Source organism: Pinus tabuliformis, chromosome 8 (genome assembly GCF_031772625.1).
Source record: "Pinus tabuliformis cultivar Carrire ecotype Pingquan chromosome 8, CPIR1, whole genome shotgun sequence".
Classification (NCBI taxonomy): domain Eukaryota; kingdom Viridiplantae; phylum Streptophyta; class Pinopsida; order Pinales; family Pinaceae; genus Pinus; species Pinus tabuliformis.
In genome coordinates this window covers 1,562,038,628-1,562,062,541 of record NC_142294.1, presented here as the reverse complement: position 1 = coordinate 1,562,062,541, position 23,914 = coordinate 1,562,038,628, and the positions used below count along the sequence as shown (strand labels likewise).

Here is a 23,914-nt window from a genome sequence, read left to right as displayed (position 1 = left end):
GAAATTCGAAAGGGAATCAGTTGTCACATCTCTTGGCATCTTATTTCTATTAATTTGAGGTGTGCAATCTGGTTGATTTGTTCAACAAACAGATCTCTGTCCTGCAAAAGAGAAATGGTGAACCCCGGAATGCAACAAGTCACTCTGATCAGCATACTACAACTGATTTATACCACCTTAATATGAATGTTTCAGTAACAGCGATCACTTTGTACGCCTGTAGGTTGATTCTGAAAGTATTGATGTTGTAACCCCAAGGTCATTCACCGCGCTTAACATAGGATAGGCTTCTCCATCATTCACTAAGTTGAAATTATCAACTGGTTCATCCACTCCAATTAATTGTCCATTTCCTTGCAAGAAAAACCATACTTTCGTTCCAAACATAAAAAGACAAAGTCAAAGTGATATATGCACTTAAGTATTTTCACTGAGGTTATAGAACACCTAATGTTGAGTCTCATTCGAGCGCCCTTACGACACACAGTTAGCAAACTCATGCCTGTTGTAACTTGTATGTCTCAGCTCATTTCAGATATACAGTTTCAACCAGAAAACGGCAGATCATCAACACTCTGTTAGAATTACCGTGCCCATGCATCGCCATTTCTAGCTTCAGCTGGTGAACTGGGAACAAAGGGAACAAAACCTCGGCCCCCAAACACAGGACGCATGAATGAATCATCAAACTTTCGCCAGTAATGGTGCACTGTAAATGATGGAGCTTACAGCAGCATGCGTAAACTGCTTGGCCTTCGGACACTACGCCCATCAATGTCCCCTACCTCACCATTACCTAGAAGTGGGATATGAAAGCCCTTTGGACTTGATGGATCCGATGTATTATCCTGTCCTGGCTTCAAGCTTTGAGGCAATAATAGTCTAATCAAAGGCTTTGTAATCAATCCAAATACCACTGTGCTGAAAAAGGACCACTGAGATAGTGCTTGTGATCATGATTGCGTTTTCAGTCAACTTTGTAAGACCAGAACTTGTGAACTTATGGTAAGCAAGGGCCATTGAAACTGCACCTCTCATAAGACCAGCCCACCATATGACAAACTGCTGCCGAAACCCAATTCTAGAATTTGGACTCTTTGTTAAGCAATTTGACAAGAAAGAAAGTGGGAACACAAAAGCTGCCCTTCCAACTAAGATCAAACCCAGGAGGACACTGCTGAGGCCAACAGATGTGCCAGGGCTTCTTTTCACCATTTTCCATTTTTCAATGTCCAGAGCATCCATTCCCACATAAAGGAAGATAAATGTTTCAGCAATAAATGACATTGTTGCAAATGCATGCTTGGTGGTAATCCTTGAGCTTTCAGTCACATTATGCCAAGTGTAGTGAGACATAACGATGCCACAGAAGAAAACAGTCAAGATCCCACTCAGGGAACACAGCTCAGCGAGCATGTATGAGAGATACGACATGAGTATCATAATTGCTACTTCACGATCAGTAGAGTGCCTTCCAAAGTACAAAGCTTTGATGATGTATGCACCTAGAAGCCCAGCTCCAATCCCCAATGCAGTGCTTGTCAGAAAGAGATAAACAAAGTTACCAAACAGTTGCAGAGCAGTGCTGCCATCAATATGAGTAAGGTCAAAGTTACGAATTGCATTGAAAAGGACAACAGATGTGGCATCATTCACAACACCTTCACCAAATACCAGACTATAAAGCAAAGGTATCTCATCCTGACTCAGAATCTGAAGAGTGCAAACTGAGTCTGTTGCAGAGAAAATAGTTCCAATGGCAAGGTAATCGCCTATTTCAAAGGGTCCAATATCAAATTTCTTGAACAGCAGCATTGCACCAGCGCTAACACAATCATTTAATTCAATAGCTGTGACAATGAAGTTTGTTCGGGATTTCCAGTGAGACTTTCTCCAAATAGCTTTTTGCCTCTGATTGATGTTTTGAATTGTGCTTGTGCAGGGATAGGAGCTTGAAGTCGCTGCTGCCAGTTGAAGAGCTGAAGAACAAATTACATAATCTAAAAAGCAACATTTAAATGATTTCTTCTTCAAAACAGGGTTTTGAAGAAGAATCAATCTCTGACATGAGACGGAGTCTAACAGGTCCAACCAGGGATATGGACCAGTTTCCCAATATGTGTGTGTGTGTGTTGAGAATTGATATTTCCTTCCTAATAATTTCTAAGTAAAATGATTTTATTCTAAATCTAATCTAACAATGTGCAAATTGTATTCTAATGAATAGAAATATCTAATTCTAAACTAACCCGGGATTTAATCTTTCAATTATGCGATCTAAAATAGTTTCTACAACGATTGGTAATAAAGATCATTCAATTGATATAAGAAAAGAATTCAATAAAGATGAACTGTTTCGTATAAAAATTTAGCCGAACAGTTGTGAAAAACATATCGCATAATAATTCATTCATATATTAAGCACAAATGGAATAGCCATCACCGTACAAAAGTGCCAAATGATAACTCAAGCATTCAGGAATTCACATATAAACAACTAAACATGAATATCAGTTAAACACATAAGCATAAATCGTTAAGAGATAAAAGTACCATTGATAACAAGTTCTACTCATGAGCTTCAGCAATAATGATGTATCTCTTCTTAGTTAAACATCTACTAAGAGTACAAAAGTGCAATTTCAGTAGCAGATATTAAACACAGATATCAATAAACCTTGTTGCATTCATTCATCAAAACCTCCTCTGAGGGTGCAGAAGTGCATGTTCTGAGGAAACGTTTTTGACAAATTTCAGGACCCTTCTCTAAGTGCATGAGAAGGGTTGAAATACTACTAGCTAAATGTTAAAAATAGTTTATTACAAAAATATAGGAGGAGGTTTAAATGACCGTCCTCATCTAAGGCAAAAATGAAATTAAAACTAAAACTAAAACTGAATCTAAAAATTACACTCTATGTTTCTGTTCTCTGTGGTCGCAAGCATTCAACATCGGCTTGAGGAGAGTTGGTTGGCTGACCTCTAACTTTAGTTGTCCTGCAAAAACAGAATCAGCAAGTGTTGGCACTATCTTCTCGGCAGAGTTAGTGAGGCATTTGAGATTCATGCATTGACTGTGTGGTTTAACCAAGTACTGCCAGTAAGAATCCCAATTCAACTTGGTTAACCTTTTGATGGATTCTGTTCTTTCTTCAGCGTTTTGCCTCCAGCTATTCTGTAAATGTTGTGCATTTGGGAGAAATCTTGGAGTAGTCTCTGATATGAGATTTGCTCTGTGCAGGTTTTCATTGACACAGTCAATCATATTGTTTGTTGTCGTGGCTACTTCTTTAGCTGCTTGTTCTTCTTTCCTGATCTGTACATCCCATTTGTTAAAAAGCATTTCCTTGTGTGCTTCATTGATTATGGGTGCGCTTTCCTTTCTTCCTTCCTCTGATTCTTGCCAAGCCAAATAATCAGAAATTCTTCTATAAATTAAATCATAATCATGTCGCAAATCTACGACTTGATTAGTGATTTTTTCGCTTATCTCACAATAGGAGCTCCATTGTGGTATTCTTTGGCATAATATTTCTTGTTGTTGCAAGAGTTGGTCATTTAAGGCAATGGCTTCTGTGACAAACTCTGTAAGCTTGGGATAATCTTTATGCATTTCTTGCATAACCTGTAACTGATTCTCTTTTTCGATCAAATTGTTCTGATATCCGAGCTGCATTTGTTGAAACTCCTGCTGCAATTTTTCTAACTTCTCCTCTGCTTCCTAGTTGGCATTCGCTTGTTGTAGTTGTTGCTGCAAGATCTGTATTTGTTCCTCTTTATCCTTATGTAATTTTTGTACCTCGGACACTTTATCAATGGTTGCAGGAGCATAAGCTCCTGCGATCTGTGATAATTTAGTGAGATTTTCAGTAGGGTCAGTGGTTGGATCTTGCCAAAGGATGTCCAACTGCTCTGCCTCTGGTGAGAGCACGTTGTCCAATTTCCTTTTCTTTCTTTGCCTTCTTACCACTGCCTTATGCTGTAGACTATAAAATATATCTAGAGGAGGAATCTCCTCTATTTTGAGCATGATTTAAGAAGATGGGGTAATGGGAATATGTTCCATTTCTGGAACATTGCTGACTCTTCTAATAACCATATCATTCACTGTCTGCACATTATTCTCAGGTGTCTTTGTGCTCTGCTCCTTAGTATTAATTAATTCATTAAATGTCTCCCATTCTTTATCCAGCTCAGTTCTTACTAGTGGTGGCTAGATGATGGGAGGGGGGAGATTTACCTGTGGAGTAATCAAGATCTGTTGTTCTGGGCACTCCTTAGATTGGGCAGTATCTCTTATTGACCCTTCACTTTTATTATGGTCACTCTCAGACCTTTTAGAGCGTTTTGGTGATTCTCTCCCAGATTTAGATCTAGATTTCTATGTGCCTGAACTTCCACTTAGACTAATACTGGGAGTTGGCCCCCTTATTGGTTCCAAGTGCAACTTATCCAAAGGGATGTTGGCTAGTCTCCTTTCTCTGTACAATTTGAATTCTTGAAATTCTACTAGGGAAAATTGAACTTGGGCTAAGTGCAGAACTTCTTTCAATGTATTTTTCTGTTGAAAGGTATCATCAAAAAGATCATCTTCTCTGGAAAATACTTTTATTTTGACGGCAGTAGTGAAATTCTTGATGATATCATAAGGATCAAATTGTCTTCCTGGAAATTTGAATAATCGTAGACATATCATATTGTCTACTTCTTTGAATGCATGTCCTAGATCAAACAGTGAAAAGGCCCCACAGGCCACAGGAAATTGCAGCCAAATGGCATTCTTTTTGTCTTTCAGCTCTTTGCTCATACCTCCCACCCCGTAGGTTTGGTAGGCAATCTCTCGCGCCAATAATTTATCAGGGACATATAAGGGTAGGACATGAGGGGAAGCAATGCTTCCAAATACTCTGACATAGGTGAAAAGTTCTTCTCCAAACCATCTTGCGACAGGGAGAATGTCAACTTCTGCTTCAGGAGAGAACCTGGGAGCGTCCCTGTGATATAACATTCTGTGTAGAGGTAGCATGACTCCATGACAAATATTATAAAAATGTGGAATGAACTTTGAATCCCATTATTCCTTATGGTACATGTGAATGGGCAACAGATTCTAAGTATTCCACTTCCAACCCATTAACGGAAACTTAGAAACATAACAGATTGTATCCATAACATAAGCGGCTAAATAGAAAGGAGGATAAATCCTCTGAGTAGTAGCTCTTTTGGACCGGTAGTTCCAAATAGCTATAGCTAAATTATTAGACAATATCTTAGCCCAATCCACAATAGTAGCATTAGTGGCGGCATCTATCAGGGGTAACCATTCAGAAGAAAACTTGTTGACATCAGGTTTTCCAAAAAGTCTATAGAGCATAGCGATAACAAAGAAATACGGGGAAGAGAGAGAACCAGTACTGTACATACCGTGTTTATCCCTTTTTAGTGGTTCTTCCTTTGCAGACCAGTCCTTGGTGCATTCCGCCAAATTCTCATTTTCTTTAGCGAACTTCTCCATGAGCTGTTTATTGTAGGTTACCTGTGGCTCTGGTAGATGATACATGAGTCTCAAATCTTGTGCAGTGAATGACCCAATGAGTTCTTGACTTTGAGTCTTGAATTGTTTGTCTGTTATATCAGCACTATCTAGTACCCATTTGATCATGTCCGTGTATGGAAGAATCTTGGGTCTCGCCGCTATACGGTGCAAGAATGAACATGCAAGCTCTATAATTGATGCCTCAGATGATCCTCGTGAGTCTGCGGTTGTTGTAACCTCCATTACTATGGGATTCTCCTCTTCGAGTAGACTGTACATGCCTTCCCAAGTAGTAAAGTCGGCATCTCTGTTATAGGCGGTATCTGTGTATAAGGGTGTCATTTCTTTGTCTTCATAAATTGGAGCTTTTCCATTTTCCCCATAACACTGCTACGTATATCTTTCTATTTTCCGCTCCTGCAATTTATGAAATCAAGAAAGAGTAATGATATGAATAACGTGACAGAAAAGCTTTAAATGTTTGAAATCATATAAAATATATCACCCTAAGTGAACTGACTTCTTGATCAGATCAAAACCTTATGTCATTAATGATCATCAACTAACTTATTAAATTAACATTAATGCGCATGACTTGACAACGGATTATGAAAAACCTTTTTTAGAATGGTGTGCCCTACAGATCTGTGATAATGCGATTTTGCGATTTGCTTCGCAATATCGCAGATCACAATATCGCTAATCTGTTATGTTTCGACATTTATTCATTATCATGCTTTCTGCGAAATGCGATTTGCAAGACTTGTTATCGCATATCGCCAGCTTTGAAACATTTCACCTTAAGTGACGTTTGAAGGATATGAAAACTGTGATATGATGAGTTCCTTGGGTGTGCGATCTCGCATCGCGATTTCGCATTTGTAGGAGTTTTCTTATATGATATCGTTATTTCCCTTTTGTGATGCGATGTTGTTTATTAATAGAAAGATTTTATTCGAACTCATCATAAACTTGAGTCTTTTTGAATTTTTGCGTATATTCTCCTAAGTTTATGATAGTAAGATTTATTCAAAAAAGAAACATAAATTCTAATTTATCATTATTTTCTAGATGAAGGGTCCCCACTTATTTAGTATTGATGTCAAAACTAAAATAAGAAGGGGGGTTGTTGCTGGCCACAACAATTGGCGATTCACTTGTAAGAACCAGTTATCTCTTATTTTCTTTTGAATTTTCTAAACTTCCAAAATAGAAGGGATTTTTGGAAAATCAAACTTTATTATAGAAAGATAAAGTATATCATGCTTTTAGTTGTTAATGCTAGTTTGTTTCTTCTATGTTCACTTTGATTATTTACTTCCTAAAGCTAGTCATTGTATTTACATTAGCCACTACTTAGTTTGTGAAGATAAAAACATAGTCTCCTCTGTAAATTAGTTTTAAATATGCTCATTTGTCATAGGTAGAACCTCTGCTGCCAGCAGGCGTTCATAGCCTCGACAGGGTTACCTGTTACCGAGCAATGACCCTGTATCCTACTTGGAGAAATATGCAATTTTTCAAAGAGAAATACATATCCACACTTATTGCTTTTATTTTCTTTTAGTTCTTAAAGAAAAATGCCTTGGTTTGGTAGCCAAATTATGACAGTGCCACTCACTTGATTTATAACTTTGCTAAACAAGTTGGCTCGTGATGAGACCCCTTGTCTTTTGATTGCAACAATCTTGAGTCATTGCCTTGTTTTGGTATGTAGGTTTGGCAAAGTTAGCGAGCTATAATATCTATGAACATGATAAGTGGGCTCGTGATGAGACCTCTTATTCTCTAAGTTTAAAGTGTATCATTGGATTATTCCTTGAAGATCGTAATTCTCTAGGTAGGGAGGAAGTCATTGGTTCCTTAAGAATAGCTCTGGATGACAATTATAGAGTTTTTTTAAAATATCTTTTCTACAGAGAATCCTTGTTTTTGTTATTGATGCTTTTCATTGACTGATATAAAACAAATTCCCACTAAAGGTTGTTTTTTAATCAAAATTCACAAAGTTGAAACTAGTATCATTTCTAAGCTTATAACCTTTGACTGTAGCTTTCAATAGTAATGACCAATTTTCCAAATCAATTCTATTTATACAAGTGAAAACAAAATCTAAAAGAAATGATAGTCCTTTTGATGAATTCCAAACGTAACCATTACAACTGGTTTTATTATCTAAGTCAAAGGAAAAACTAATCTACAAAAATAAGAAAATATTCTTCTATGGAAAATATTTTTTTGAGGATTTACCCATTAACAGGTAAAGATTCTCTTTTCCCTACTAAATCCTGCAACATAAAAGTGGTTGGACCTATGATTTCCACAATTTGGAATGGGCGAAGCCACATTCGTTGGAACTTCATATGTTTATTTTTTTCTTCATGAGCCTTATCCCATTTTAAAACTAAATCTCCAATTTGAAAGTCATTTCTGGATACCATGTTTGAATCAAAAGAAGCTTTTACTAATGCTTGATGATGAGCATGAGTTATTTTAGCCTTTTCTCGTTGTTCTTCTAGCTTAAGAATTTGCATTTGTCTTAGTTGCAAGGATGAAGTTGGTGTTTCATCAATAAATTGAACTAAGGCCAAAGAGGGAATTGCTAGATGAGTTGGGAGAACCACTTCTTTCCCATAAACCAAATTAAAGGGAGAAGTGCCAATGGAGGCCTTCTGTGTTGTTTGATCTACCCATAAGGCATACTTTAAAGCTTTGTGCCAATTATTATGATTTTGGTCAATGGTTCGCTTAATGATTCTGATTAAATTTTTATTTTTTGATTCAGCTAATCCATTCCCCTGTGGGTAATAATTGGTAGAGTATTTGAGTTTAAAACCTCTTTTGAGTGCAAATTCAATCATAGCATTGACAGAAAAGTATGATGCATTATCAAACATTAAAGCAGAGGGTAAACCAAACCTGGTGATTATGAACTGATCTATGAAATTGATGATTTGTTCAGCATTAGCTGTCTTGAGAGGAACGACTTCTACCCATTTAGTAAAATAATTTGTAGCTGTAAGGATATACCTATGATGTTTAGAAGAGTGAGGAACGATCTCACTGATTATATCCAGTCCCCATTGATCAAAGGGTTGATCGATATTGACTGGTTGTAAAGGCAACGACGGTTTCTTTTGTCTTTCGGCAGCAGTTTGACACACTTGACATTTCCTTACATAGTTATGCGCATCTTTAAATAGTGTAGGCCAATAGTACCTTGCGCGCAAGAACTTATGTGTTATAGCATCTCCAACATAATGTCCACCTGCCGTTCCATCATGGAGTTCCTGAAACACTTTTTTAGCTTCAGATTTCTCAAGACATCGAAGGAGAACAGAATCATAATTCATCCTAAAGAGTACATCGTTTACAATTTGATATTGCTTAGCCTTCAATCTTAGAGCTCTTTTCTTTGTATAATCCAGGTTTGAAGTAGCATATCCATTCTTAAGATAAAATATGATATCAACATATAATGACTCAACATCGTTTAGGCTTACCTCATACATTTGTACTTCTAAAGATGGTATTTTGGAAATAAGCGATGCTCCATCCAGCATTTTGCAAAAGCCTTGGCCTTTTACAATATTTGCTAGTTTAATTTCAGCGTCGTATTCTTGTAAGGCGGTAACCCAATTTTCTCTTTTCTCACCCACATCTCTCTGTACTAAGAGATTTCTTACCGCTGGAAATGGTACTATGATCTTTGTATGGGTTTTAAGCAGAAAAGGTCTAAAGTGCTTGATCGCTTTGAAAACAGCATACGCTTGTTTCTCTACGTCAGAATAATTTAATTTGGCCCCTTGTAGATTTGAACTGAAAAAGGCAATTGGGGCTTCTGCCTTATCTTGATTTGCTTGAGTGAGTATCGCGGCGTATGATTTATCAGAGGCAAATGTATACAAAATGAAAGGATCGGAAAAATTTGGAGTTGCTAAATATGGGGCATTTACAATCGCTTTCTTAATCAGATTGAATGTTTCATATTCCTCTTGGCCCCATTTGAAAATTTAATTCTTTTTAATCATTGCTTGTAAGGGAGATGCAATCCTTGAGAAGTCAGGAACAAATCTTTTAACAAAGTTAATCTGGCCAAGGAAGGATTGCATGGCTTTCTTGTTGTGAGGCAAGGGTATTTCGGAAATCTCCTTAATTCTATTGGGATCAATATGGATTCCAGATTTTGACACTATGAATCTAAGAAGTTTTCCTTCACTTAATGCAAAAAAGAACTTCTTTGGATTAAGTGAAATCCCATACCTTTGGCAACGTTGGAAGATTTGCTTCAAGTCTTTGAGATGATTACCACGTTTCTTAGAATATACAATTATATCATCTAAGTAGATTGCTACTGATTTATTTACTTGTCCCTTAAATGCGATGCCCATGGCTCTTTGAAATGTGGCACTAGCATTGATTAGACCAAAAGGCATCTTTTGATATGCGTAAGTACCCCATTTGGTTCTGAACGTAGTTTTTAATTGATCGTCGAGATGGACTAAAATTTGGTTGTAGCTAGAGAAACCATCCAAAAAGGACATTAATTCTGATCCTGCGACTGCTTGCAAAATTTGCTCCATGGGAGGCAGGGGAAAATTATCCTTTTGGCAATCTTTGTTTAGATTTCGAAAGTCAATGCAAATTCTAATGTCTCCGTTTTTCTTCTGGACGGGAACTAAATTAGAAACCCATCTAGAATGTCGAACGGGAAAAATAATTTTGGCTTTCAATAATTTGTTGAGCTCGGACTTAATCTGGCTTTCCAGATTGGGATGGATCTTCCTCAGCTTTTGCTGGACAGGTTTTTCATCGGTTATCACTAGGATAGTATGCTGGATGATAGAAGTTTCGTAAGTCTTTAAATCATCGTAGTTCTAGGAAAATATGCTTTTGTATTGTTTCAAGAGAAGGATATAAGCTAATCTCTCTTCTTTGGTTAGGCTAAGACCTAAGTTGATATTCTGCGGCTTGGTATCAGTTCCTAGATTTACTAATTCATAGTTCAGAGTTGAACTCTGAAGTTTTGAATTGGCAGATCTCTTGAATCTGTCTTTCAAATCATATAGGTCTTCCAACTTGACTACTGATTTGGGCATAGCATTATTAGTTCTTTCTTGTTGCAACTGTTCATCATGTTGGTCCTAATCAATTATCTGACTAGTGTAAGATCCTTTGATGTGAGGAAGCTTACAATATCAGGATCATCGTTGAAAATTCTCCAGTTTGTAATATTTTCAGGGATTAAGGGTCTAAATATTAATTCGATTGAAAATATGTCTGGGCTATAGTCTTCTGAGGGAATGAGCTTGGAAGCTACTTTTTCCAAAAGGTCAGCACTAGTGTTTTGGATTATAGGAATTGATGAAATATTGAATGCTATAAAATGTTCAGTCAGATCTTGCACTAAAGATTGATAGTGATTTAAATGACCTGATAGGCAATTTATAGTATTTTATACCTGTCTAATCACAATTTCAGAAGCTCCAAAGACTTGTAGATACTTGATGTTTAATCCGATTGCCTTATATAATCCTTGGACTAAGGCCTCGTACTCTGCAGTGTTATTGGTGCAATCGAATTCAAGTCTACAAGTTAGCATAGTTTTGTTTCCTTCTGGACAAACTAACACGCATCCTGCTCCTGCTCCATCATTAGACTTTGAACCGTCAAAAAATAACTTCCAAAATAAAGATTATTTACAGGACTATCTATAAAATTAACACATTTAGAACTATCTGTTTGGGAAAAGTTTTCTACTTGAGATAAAACAGAATGTTCTAAGTAAGGTGAAGTATAAGCATTAAAATTTCCTAAGAAAGAATCTACAGAATAGTTGCCAATTATATTGTTGTTGTATGCTACAGGTTCATTTTCTCCTTCCAATTTTGTTACTATGTATTTTTGATGTCTTTCTCGCTCAACCTTTATCTGATTTCGCTTACCATTATAAGGGAGCCACATATGTGACCAATCAATTGCAAAGTATCCATGAAGCTTTTCAGACTAATCCCTACTAAGAATTAAACCATAAAATTCTGGAATGTTTGCAACTAGAATATCAATAACTTGACATACCTTTGGATTCGATGACAGCCTTATGGTAACTTGATTTGGTTCGCCGATCACTTCAACCTGCGACCGGTCCAGCTAAAATATACGTACTACAGACTTTTGCGGTTGAACATTCAACTTTGCACATATTGATTTAGGCAAGATATTAGATGAAGCTCTTGAATCTACTAAACAATTATGCAATTTTTTGTTGAAAACTTCATAAGTAAGAAGAAATGGGGGAGTATGAGATCTGGACCTTCCTCCAATTAAAGCTATATCATTTGGATCAACTTTATTAGTCACATTAGTTGGAGGTTTTCCCATTTCATGGGAAGCTTGTGAGATTACAACTGTGGGTAGAGATGCAACTGGTATCACGTGTAATTCTTTCAAAAGGAGCTTTTTTTTATGTTTTAACTTGCTCAATTCATGAAAGGTAATATTATCCCTAGTCTTCTTCATGTCTTCTATGATATTATACTCCATTTCATCAGAAACCATCAATGTTTTGGATGGAGTTGGTGAATCGGATTGGACTGGGCTTGTTTGAGTCACTTTGGTTGACGTTTTCTTACCTGCGACTTTATCCTTAGATATCGAGCTTGCGCTCTTCTGTTTAGGAATTGGTTATGGAGGATCTAGTTGATTTCTGCTTTTGGTACTTATCGGTGATGCCTATTGATCCTCTTCGTCAGCGAGAATGAAGTCCCACATTCCATGCACTTCTACAACTTCTTCTGCAGTGGGCTTTTCATTGGAAACTTCCTCTTCTTCTTCTTCTGATTCTGCATTTGTAATCGCATTGGGAGGTTTTGAATCAGTTGAAGGATTTCTTCTATAAGGTCTGTAAGGATTTTTAGAAGAAGTTTCTGCTACTTGTTTCTTGATGTCGACCATCTCGTTAGACATGGTTTTCAAAACTTTCTGCAATCCTTCTAAATCGAATGGGTCCTTTGGTTGTTTTTTCTTGGGATCTTCTTTGAATGTGACCTTCTTTGACTTACGCTCATCAACAACGTTTTTCTTTTCTAGAGCTATGATACGTTTTTCTACTACTATTGCTTCTTTCATATTCTCAGCCAAAGTTGTTTTGGCAGCCCTATCGACAAAGATCGCTATGTTTGATGGTAGAGCTGATATGTACCATTCACTCCTAACTTCTTCGCTAGGCTTGGAAGCAGTAGGAATTTTATTCAAAAGTTTGTTGAACCGTGAGTTAAAATCTTTGATAGGTTCTCTTGTCTCGGCGTTAAGATTCGACAGGTCATTGATCAATGTCGCAATAGACCTATCATCACTGAACTTAGTCAAGAATTGTTCTTGAAAAATATCCCAACTAGTGATAGATCCGGACGGTAATGAAAAATACCAGGACCTGGCTGCTCCATTGAGATTTATAAATAACATAAAGTTGTTGATGTATTCTTCTGCTAGCATGCCTACTTCAGGATTAAACTTAGGCAGCCATTTTTCAGGATGAGCCGGTAATTGACTCAAGGGTGCAGGCATTAAAATTACCCCTGGGTTATTCCATGGATTTTGGGCCATCGTTGAACTACTAATAGAAGAAAGCGTAGAGGATGTTCCTTGCGATTGAGAAGATGAGGATATTACAGTTCCAGGAGATTGTGCAGGAGATGCTGAAATTCCAGTAGTATGTTGGACAATAATTTGAAGTGGAGGAGTGGATGGTTGACTTCACAGTGGAGAGGTTGAGATGGATGATGATGATGAAAGAGTCTTGCTATCAGACCTTTTAGGTGATTTCCTTGCTCTCTTCCTTTTAGGTAGAGGTAATTCAGTTGGTTCGATACCAAAATTTTCACTCTGCAATCAAGTACGAGGATGAGAAGGGTTATAATGCGAAGTCACACTACCTTGAGATATTTCATATTTTTGAGGCGATATAGAAAATCGTTGAAGTTTATGGATCAAAGATTCAACTTCAGGAGGTTCAATAGTCAACTTCTTTGAAATGTTCGGAATTGTGGCAGTGGTTGTTGTTTTCTCGACTTCTTGCTCAAGATTTAAATGTTCTAAGTGCGATGGAGAAGTTGGGGGAGGTGTTGAGGGTGATTTACTCTCAGAATGGTATTTGGATTTAGATTTTCTAGCCATTCATAGTTCGGGCCCTCCTTCTAGCGCCAAATATGTTGAAGCCCCGAAAATCGGGTCTACAACAAGGGGGATACCCACCCGGCCCGGACCTTGGTAAGCAGCTCCTTTTTCGTTTGGGATGGTGGGTCCGACTGGGGATATGGGACAAGTTTCCCAATATGTGTGTGTGTGTGTTGAGAATTGATATTTCCTTCCTAATAATTTCTAAGTAAAATGATTTTATTCTAGACCTAATCTAACAATATGAAAATTGTATTCTAGTGAACATAAATATCTAATTCTAAACTAACCCGGGATTTAATATTTCAATTATGTGATCTAAAATAGTTTCTACAGCGATTGGTAATAAAGATCATTCAATTGCTATAAGAAAAGAATTCAATAAAGATGAATTGTTTCGTATAAAAAGTTAGCCGAACAATTGTGAAAAACATATCGCATTATAAGTCATTCATATATTAAGCACAAATAGAATAGCCATCACCGTACAAAAGTGCCAAATGATAACTCAAGCATTCAGACGTTCACATATAAGCACTCCCCTATAGCTACACTTTTAAAGAAACTTGCAATAAATATTGATGGCATGCTCATGTGGTGTCCATATCCATCCATGCAAGGAAACCGATGTTGGGCAAAGATTGCATCAAGTAAATATGTGAACATGTAGAATATTGCTTGCTCATCCTTGGGCGGATTCCAGGCGTTAGTCACATGGACTTTCAACTGATGAGCCAATAGATCCAACCAGTTGAATGGTTTTCCATCATTCACCAACTGGTCCAACACAACCACCCAATTCTACGGAAAGGTCTTCATGCTTTATTGACCGTACAATATGCATGCAAAGATGATCAAGAACTGGTAGGCCTTTCTGAGTGATTTCATCTTGTAAACATGATTGGGTGTGGATCTAAACTTTGACCGCTCCTTCACACAGCAGTTTATAATATCCCTAGTGATTACATAGCTATGGGTGGCATAGAAAATTTCATACATGTGATTCAATGACTGAGGTAAGTGATACATCCCATGATAATTCTCTGTCCTGAAGGTAGCAAGTTGTATTCACTTAGCACAGCTCAATGTCATAGTCTTGGGATCTGTGTGTGAGAAAATCTAGTGGATGATGTCCACACATGGGAATGTGGGGTACCTACATGCAACCTTATGTAAGCCTGATTGGTAGTTATTGAAATACACCTACCAATCTTCTATATCTTCCTTGAAGTCTCTTGCAAAGATATCCTTGATTTCCTGCCATGTTAACTTCATGCCCTTCTCAATGAATAGTTGAGTGTCTACATAAAATGGTAAACTCATTGACACCAGCTCAGTTGCATCCCCAGTGCTACTTTCAACAGTATATTTTGATGCATCTCTCTTGGAAGCCATTTTACATGTAACTGTGGAGAGTTTCTCAACAATTGTTTTATCTAGAGACAAAGAGGACACTCATGGCATGGAAATATTAGCGTGAAACAAAAAGCACTTCAAGAACATACCAAACAACAAACTCGACAACTTCTGGGAATAATTTCACAATACTGGTTCTCAGAGGTGACTAACTGCCAGTTGGTTCTATGCATTACACAGTCCCAGTTGCCAGTGGGGAGGTATTGCTGACTGGAACTGCACAATGCGTAGTTCATTCAGGCTTAGGCCAGCTGGGACTGTGCATTGCGTAATCCCAATGACCGAGGCTCAAGACTAGCTCCTGGAACTACATAGTGCATAGTTGGAGCCAGGCCTTGGAAGCCTTTGCATAATTCCTGGAGCCAAGGTAGAGCCTTGAGATCTAGAAATGTGCAATTCGTGCTTGGGAAGAGCTAGATCCAAGCCAAGGAAGCCCAGATCTGCCCAATGGAAACATTAAAACAAGTATATTGGAAAGTACAAGTGAAGGTGGGTGTAGATCTGAGTGAATGACGATGCATGCAAACAAAAAAGTGTAGGAATCAATCAAACTAAACAACAATGAAGCATGTGGAGAGGGTCACCGCAACAATGGCCGTTAGTGCAGAAACTGGGTTATGTATGCGATGCTTGGGAAAGGCGATGCAAAACTTTAAAAAACACTTCTATAAGCTAAACCAAATCAAAACGCCAGTGTTCATTCAATAAAATGGGTAAAACAACACTCTCACAAGCCAAGCAAACAAAAGCGACAAAAAAAATAGTAAAAGACTGGAAAAGTAAGACTTACCACGAAAAGTTGCAATGACCGTGCTAAAGGTTCGTAGATCTCCTCGGGAATTCTAGTGCTCTAATATAAAATGTGCAAATGAGGTTTGGTGGTGTCCATTAAATAGATTTGGTCGTTTTAAGGTTTATGACGCGAAGTCCAAAAATCTAGGAAAATGCGACACTTGGCAGCAGTTTCCAAAAATAACTCAAGTGCAACTTTGACTGCTAAAAATAGGTCCCTATATTTTAGGGATGATTTTTCACTTTTTTATTTTTTAGGAAAAAGATGCCATGCATGCACATAGAGATTGTGTAGTTCTTGGGGAGACTATACAACTCACTAGCTAAGGCATCTGGCAGTTATTGAGGGAAAGCTTTTGCGCAGTTCCTGGGCTGAGTGGCCCAGGTTGCCTTTCGTGCTCTGCGCATTTTCCTAGCTGAAGGAAAACTATCAACTGGCTCTGCACGGTTTTGGAACCGAAGGCTCACTACGGCTTGGACTGCATAATTCTTGGACTGAAGGATGGTTTCCCGCAAGGATTGCGTAGATCACTAAGGAAAGCCTGGAACCGGGTTGAAACCAAGTCAAGATATTGACTTGCAGGTTAGAAAACAAATAAATTTATAAAACACAAGTCATAAGAAGAAGATACAACTCAATTAAAGCACAAGTACCTCGGTTAGCGTAAGATGAGTTGTTGTGTTTTAAGGAGGGAGGCTCCAAAACAAAGCATAGGAAAAATTTTGGAGGGTGGTTGTAGACGCTACAACATTGGCGAGACACTGGTAGAACTCCAGCTCTATGTATGGACGTTGTCTCATGTAAAGCAAGTCTAACTCTTCCAGAAGTATTGTTCGATTCTCTGATCGTCATGGTTTCTTCACTAGCTTGAGTTAAAGATATAGTCCTTACCCTTCTCTTTATTGTCAACACACATACCAATCCAAGTCAACTGATTTGTTTCGATTGGGGAAGAGGGGTATATTAATGCACAAGTTATATAATTCCATAGTTTTAGTTTCATCTCTGGTGTTTCTCCACTGCGAGCAGACCTAGACAGTACCCCGGCAGAGTCACTTCAGGAACACAAGCATTGCTCTGCTGCTAACGAGCCTGGATAGTACACCAGCAGAGTCATTTGCTTCACCTATCTGCGCAGGAAGCCTTTCTTTTATTTCACCTTTATTATTTTTCATTTCATTTTTTTATTTTTCAAAGAACTGTGCATAAGCACTTATTTATTTCATCAGTCGGAAGAGGGACCCTGACTTATTAAGAGCAAAAGAGGTTGTCCCTTCAGAGAAGGATGTTTATATATACCTCTGACATACTTGTTAAGGTTTTCCCCATCACCTTACTCTACTTGAATGAGTTGACAAAGGTTAACTGAATATAGAAAACCGATTAAAGTAGACAGTACTAGTTAAAAGTGCAAGTGTTATGATTTCACTAATAATTCGCTCTAAAAGGAACATGTTTTCCATCAAGGTATCATCGACTAAAATAAACGCAAGATCTTCATAAAGAGAGGGAATAGTCAGATAACCAAATCTTGATAGTTGTACAATTCCTCTTGTATTTCACCCTGCTTTTCACAAGATGCCAAACACGGTTTCATGGGGAAACTAATCCTATGGGTGCATAAACAAACAAACAAGCAAAGGAAAGAAGTAAAACAAAGCAAAAAAAGTAAGTTGGAGAAAACAGGAAAGAAAACACTACTCTTAATACTAATCTAAGTAGAAAATGGGCCAAATCATGTGAAGTGATATTTCCAATGCATCCACCGACTCATTGGTTGACCCATGTGAGTGATGGCGTGACTCAAAAGAAAGATATTCAAGCCAATCAATAAACAAGAAAGATAAAACAACGCAAACTAGAACATTCAAAGTTTGAATGCATCTACAGAAAAGAAAAGATTGAAAGCACATGAAAGGCACCTTGCAGACGTATCATGGTGGCGTGTCACATTGCTCGTGGATGACAAAGATGTATACTCTTTCAAATGTGACAAATGAGCAAACATGAAAAAGGAAGAAAATTTTTGTTTCGCCACAGTGCTTGGTATGTATGACTCCTCCAATGCATGAGCGAAAATATCGTGTGGTTCTAGTGGAGGATGCGAAAGTTGTAAGCTGGATTGATTTTTAATGTGAATAAGAGAGTGATGAGGAGTCTCAGATGATTCAATAGATTTCTAATCATAAGTAGAATTATCCTCAAGGCTATGAGAACATTACATAACCAACAGCTCGGGCTGAAGTGCCTCGACAGTTTGAGGGGTTTCCACCTCATTAGAAGATGAATCGTCAAATACCAGTGGCTTAGAAAGATTGACAGTAGGTGGATTAGAATCGTTATTAAATGAATGAGTGAAAAGATCACGACAACCATGATCGTAAACTTCAAGACAAACATCGACATCCTCATGATCTGACAAATCATATGGAGGGGTTCATGAGAAACAAAAAATTTCACCCTCTGAATTTCCAGAAATGAAAGATGAGATGTCAAGTAGATTTGGGAAGAAAGATTTTTCCTCTCTGAAATCGAATGATAGACTGACATCCTAAGCGTTCTGTGAATGATCAGAAGTAGAAACATCCGGGGATAATTTTTCACAAGAAAATTAAGAAACGGAAGAATCGCAGAAGATGTCAGGATAAAGCGGACTAGGTGGGGACAGAAGGAGGTCATCCTTCACCGCAACTTCTTCTTCAAATTCCCACACATACTCATAAAAAATGATAGTGCAGGTTGGTTGCCTAACACCAGCTCCGTCCATAACTTGATCCTCATGAACATCACATGTGGAATATGGAATGGATGAACACAAGACACCAAAATCTGGAGGATCAAAAGAACCAGAAAACAAAGGTCGAGGAGATGACACCACGTGATAACCATTAGACTTGCAGTCCAAATCTATGTAGAAATCTACAGCAAGTGGGGTGGGAGGAGGTGACAGTTCAACAAGTGGATTCACAACTTCTTCCACCTCATCTTACAGAGCTAGAGTTGTTTGATGAAAAGAGGACGGGGAGTCACTAGTGACATCAACCTTGCCCATCTTAGATTTAGAAGCTCTAACATTGAGGTATGCTGGGAGGGGATCGAAAGATTCTAATTCTTGTGGATTGTTAGATATGTGAAGAAGATACTTAAACCTTTCGGAGAGAAATTCCCAATACACTTCATCTTCCGGAAATTCAAAACAGAGATGATGGAAGCATTGATAAAATTGTGCAACAAATTCATTAGGTGCTTTTTGCAAATTTAGGATTTTGCGATTAAGTGTTGTGCGGTCGCAACGAAAGAAATCACGACCTAACTCTCTGATCATGTGATTGAAAGAGTTAATAGAGGTTGCGGGTAATGTGAGACATCATTGCTTAACGCACATTTAGAACGTGTACACAAACAACCCACAAGCAATGTCGTCTAAGGGTACTTCATTCCTATAAAAAAAAAGCCCAAAAAGGAAACTTCGTGAATTAAAAAGGTTGTTCCACCTTCACCATCATATTTAAGTTGTGACAAGTCATCTATAACATTCTCTGACACTTCTAAATCATGAGAATGATAAAAACATCTCGAGGCTGAGATTGTGATGTAAGTCATGAATGATGTGCAGAGATTCAAAACTGACTTTAAGGGCTTAGCTTGTCATCTCGCCCTCCTTCTAGTGCCAGAAACATTGACAATGTTGTACCCGCCAACATTCCAAGGGATCTTCTCGGTAAGAAGTCCCAACTAGACCTCAGACCATTTAGAGTAGGATCCCCATCAATGGGTGGTAATCTAGTGCCTTGACCGCGATAGCGTGCAGAGATAAGTATGGTGACTTTGGTCGGAAGAAAGTGTGTGACCTTGTAGTGAGTCAAGTGAGATGCATGGGGGTTCTAACACATGAAAGGGAAAATGAAGTGTGTCCCTTAGAATCCTGTAATAGTACGTAGCCTGAAAGGAACACACGAACGGAATGACATCACAAGTTGAAATGCAGAATAGTCCACAAAACAAAGTGACGGGTTAATCCAACAACAAGCATTCAACAAGATTCATACAATTGCAAATGAAGTAGTTCATAAGAAAATGCGTAAGTTAAACAACATACATCGCTAAAGCAACTGGAATAGTCCAATTAAAATAACAACATATGCATGAAAACGTGTTGGTTCTGTTATTATTATTATAAGTGAAATTTCCATACATACATACACCATTGACAACTACTAGCCCCAATAGTGGAACATTACAGTCAAGAACACATTCTCCTACAAAGAAGTATACTCGCTCTACGTTGTGGAGAAACCAAGGCTCATCATAATACTTCTAATCCTTCTCTAAGCCTAATCCTAGCCAAAAACTTGGCTCCCAATAGCATGTTCTATGAGTTATGAGGTTATATTTATAACAAAGGGTGGGGTGACCCTTGGCATTCCCCTTTGACTCTTTGACTACCCTCATGACTCTTCAACTTCTTTACAAATAACTCATTACATTACATAGTGATTGTTCACATTCCAGTAATGACACTTGGAATTTCACTTACAATATATTCACAAATAATATACAATTTCCACATGTACCCATGTGAGACAAAATAGGCTAGAGATAGCCAGAAAAGACACAACACTATGACTCAGAAGTTTGGGGGAAGATCAACTCAGAAACATCCACTTGATGACTCTCAGTGACGTACTGATACCAAGCTTGGTACTATGATATTGTGTCCCCATACTGCTTGATAGTGTCTTTCTGGTAGCATATTCTTCCCTCTGCAGTTTGTGGGTATATGGTCTGGGAACCTTTTTCCAACTCATCCTAAAGCATAGGCAGCATGGTCTTGACTACGGAAGGACCACTGATGTACTTCTGCATGTTTTTTGTGCTCATCTCCAACTCATCGTTGGTGGCCTCTCGCCTTATCTGCTCCATGTACTTGTTGATCTCTAGTCGGACTTGGTTCTTCTCCCTGGCTACGGTGAGGGAACTGATTGACGGGGTCATGTGCATCCTCACCATCACATCCAAACTATTGAACAACCGTCAATATGAAGCCTCTATGTTACGTACAAACGGGGTGATTTTCTCATAGTTCTGTATCTACATCTGGATCTTTGCTTTTTCTAGCTCTACCTGCAGCTTCATCATCTTGGGAAAGTGAAGTGGGGCTCCTTTGTATCTCATTGTCCATTCCTGCACATAGGAGATAGTAGTATGTATGTCTTTGAGAGTTTAGATAATATTTATACTTCACCGTTGAAAACCAAATATATGGAAAATCGCCTTATGCACAGTGACAAATCCATCATAGAGTTTCCACATGATGGCCTCAAGAGTTGATACTTCAGCAAGTATCGCCTTCCTCATTTATTCCATTGCAGATCCTGTGGATTGTTCTATTTTCTCCTTGTCCACTTGCAAGTTCTTAGCCATTTGTTCATTCTCTGCTAACACGAACTTGAAATTTGAGTTTGTGGCTCCTACATAAGCCATAGTGGCATCGCCCATGGTGACTAGATGCTTCCTGACATCTGACACTATCACCCTTTCGTTCATAAATGCAGGTGACATGTGATCATCTGGGAAATTATTTCTTCGCGCTTGTACAATCCTCTATTGCAACTCATCAAATGATAGATTGTACACATCCATCATCGGATCATCATAAATGAGAACAACCTTTCCTTGCTCGCTCGGGACTGCTTCTGATACTGGAGATGGTCAAGACTGAGGGGTGACCTTGGATGCTCTCGACATGAGGTTGATATCTTGGTCCTGTGGCTCTTGTCCCAAATCCATGTCCGTTGCTTCAACCATTTTCTCAAACTGTTGAGCAAGCTCTCGATCCTGCATTTGCTCACCCTCTTCTTCATCTGCTGGATGTTCTGACTCCTCAACCTCTATGGGTGTAGTTTTCTCTATTATATCACCTTGTCCTTCCTCATATTCCTTTTTTTCTTCTCTTCCCCCTCTCTTCTTCTTAGCTCTTGTTCCTCTTTAAACTTTTTCTATGTTTCCTACAATTTTATTTCTACTTCTTCTAACCTTTGCTTCTCTCTCTTCCTCCATTCTGCTCTCTTTATGCATTGTTGCATCTTTTCCCCTATTTCCAAAGTTTCTTTCTCAATGAGAGTATCTTCTTTGAACTTGTAGATTTTCTCAGCCTCTGGGTTCTCGGCAATCTTCCTCTTACCCTTATCCTGCATTAGTTTGTTGCTTATTGTTGTTGTTGTTTTTGTTGCTTCCTGCAGAGCAACTTTCCATTATGTGGCTATGTTGACTGGTTCATTGAGCTTGGAGTGGTTGTAACAATACCTCCAAGGGTCCTCCTCTACCCAATGACATGCCCCATGGATCCATGGATAATACACTCTCACACAATGGTTCTTGCAAATCTCATGGGGATCATACAGATTTTAATCTTTGGTGCTAAACTTCGCAATCTCTTTGGCTTCGAAATCCACATATTTCAATCTCTTAATCTCATACAATCCAATCAGCAAAGGAAGTGCAGGCCATGGTGGCTTCTTCCTCCTATGCAACCCTGTTGATAACCCCATGGAGATGTGATATGTGATCTCTTGCATGACCAACTTGTTCATGGAAAACCTTGGTAGAACATGCAACATGTGGAGGCTTCTCTCCGCCAAACATCCTGATGAAGGTGCCACCGGGTGAGGCATACCAATCCGCAATGTTAAGTAATGCCTCCATCGCTTCTTGGGACATCTAAGCTGGATCCTGCTCAAATATCAACTTGTACACCGAGGTGATGAAATGGTTAGCTAGCCTCGCCATAACTCCTCGGTATCTGCACTTGGAAAGTAACTTGCAATAAATATTGGCAGCATGCTCCTGTGGTGTCCATATCCAACCCATGCCAAGAAATTGATGATGGGCATAGATTGCATCAATTAAATATGCAGACAGGTAGAATATCACTTTCTCATGCTTGGGTGGATTCTAGGTGTTAGTCACATGGAATTTCAACTGATGAGGCAACAAATCCGACCAATTGAATGATTTTCCATCGTTCACCAACTGGTCCAACACAACCACCCAATTTTTCAGAAAGGTCTTCGTGCTTTCTTGACCGTACAATCTGCATGCAAAGATTGTCAAGAACTGGTAGGCCTTTTTGAGTGACTGCGATTTGTAAACATGATTGGGAATGGATCTAAACTTTGAAGGCTCCTTCACCCAGGGATTTATGATACCCCTGATGTTTACATAGCTATGGATGGCATAGAAAAGTTCATCCATGCAGTTCACCGACTGAGTAAGGGATACATCTGATGATAATTCTTCGTCCTAAAGGTAGCAAGTTGTGTTCCATTAGCACTGCTCAATGTCATAGTCTCGGGATCTGTGTGTGAGACAATCCAGTGGATGATGTCTGCACATGGGAATGTGGGGTACCTGCATGCAACCTTATGTAAGCCTGACCGGTGGATATTGACATACACCTGTCGATCTTCTAGATCTTCCTTGAAGTCTCCTACAAAGATATCCTTGATTTCCTTCCATGTTAACTTCATGCCCTTCTCAATGAACAACTGACTTTCTACATAAACTGGTAAACTCACAGAAACCTGCTCAACTGCATCCCCAGTGCTACTTTCAATAGTATCCTTCGATGCAGCTCTCTTGGAAGCCATGTTACCTGTAACTGTGGAGAGTTTCTCAACAACTACTATACCTAGAGATAGATAGGACACTCATGGCATGAAAATATGTGTGTGAAACCAAAATCACTTCAAGAATAGAACAAAAAACAAATTAGGAAACTACTAGGAAGAATTGCGCAATACTCGCTCTCAGAGGTGACTAACTGCCAACTGGTTCTGCGCATTGTACAGTCCCAGTTGCCAATGGGGAGGTGTTGCTAACTGGAACTGTCAGACTTAGTTTTATGTAACCAGCTCACAAAATAGAAGAAAAGATAGATCAACGACTTCAAAATCAACCTCTTCGAAGGGGAGACTTCCTTTACATTACACAAA

At 38.5% G+C, this 23,914-nt stretch overlaps 1 pseudogene; it reads right to left on the bottom strand.

The window, feature by feature from the left end:
* Window positions 1-519: 519 nt before the first annotated feature.
* On the bottom strand, window positions 520-23,569 carry LOC149241938 (sodium/hydrogen exchanger 1 pseudogene; annotated as a pseudogene).
* Between the last annotated feature and the right edge of the window lie 345 nt (window positions 23,570-23,914).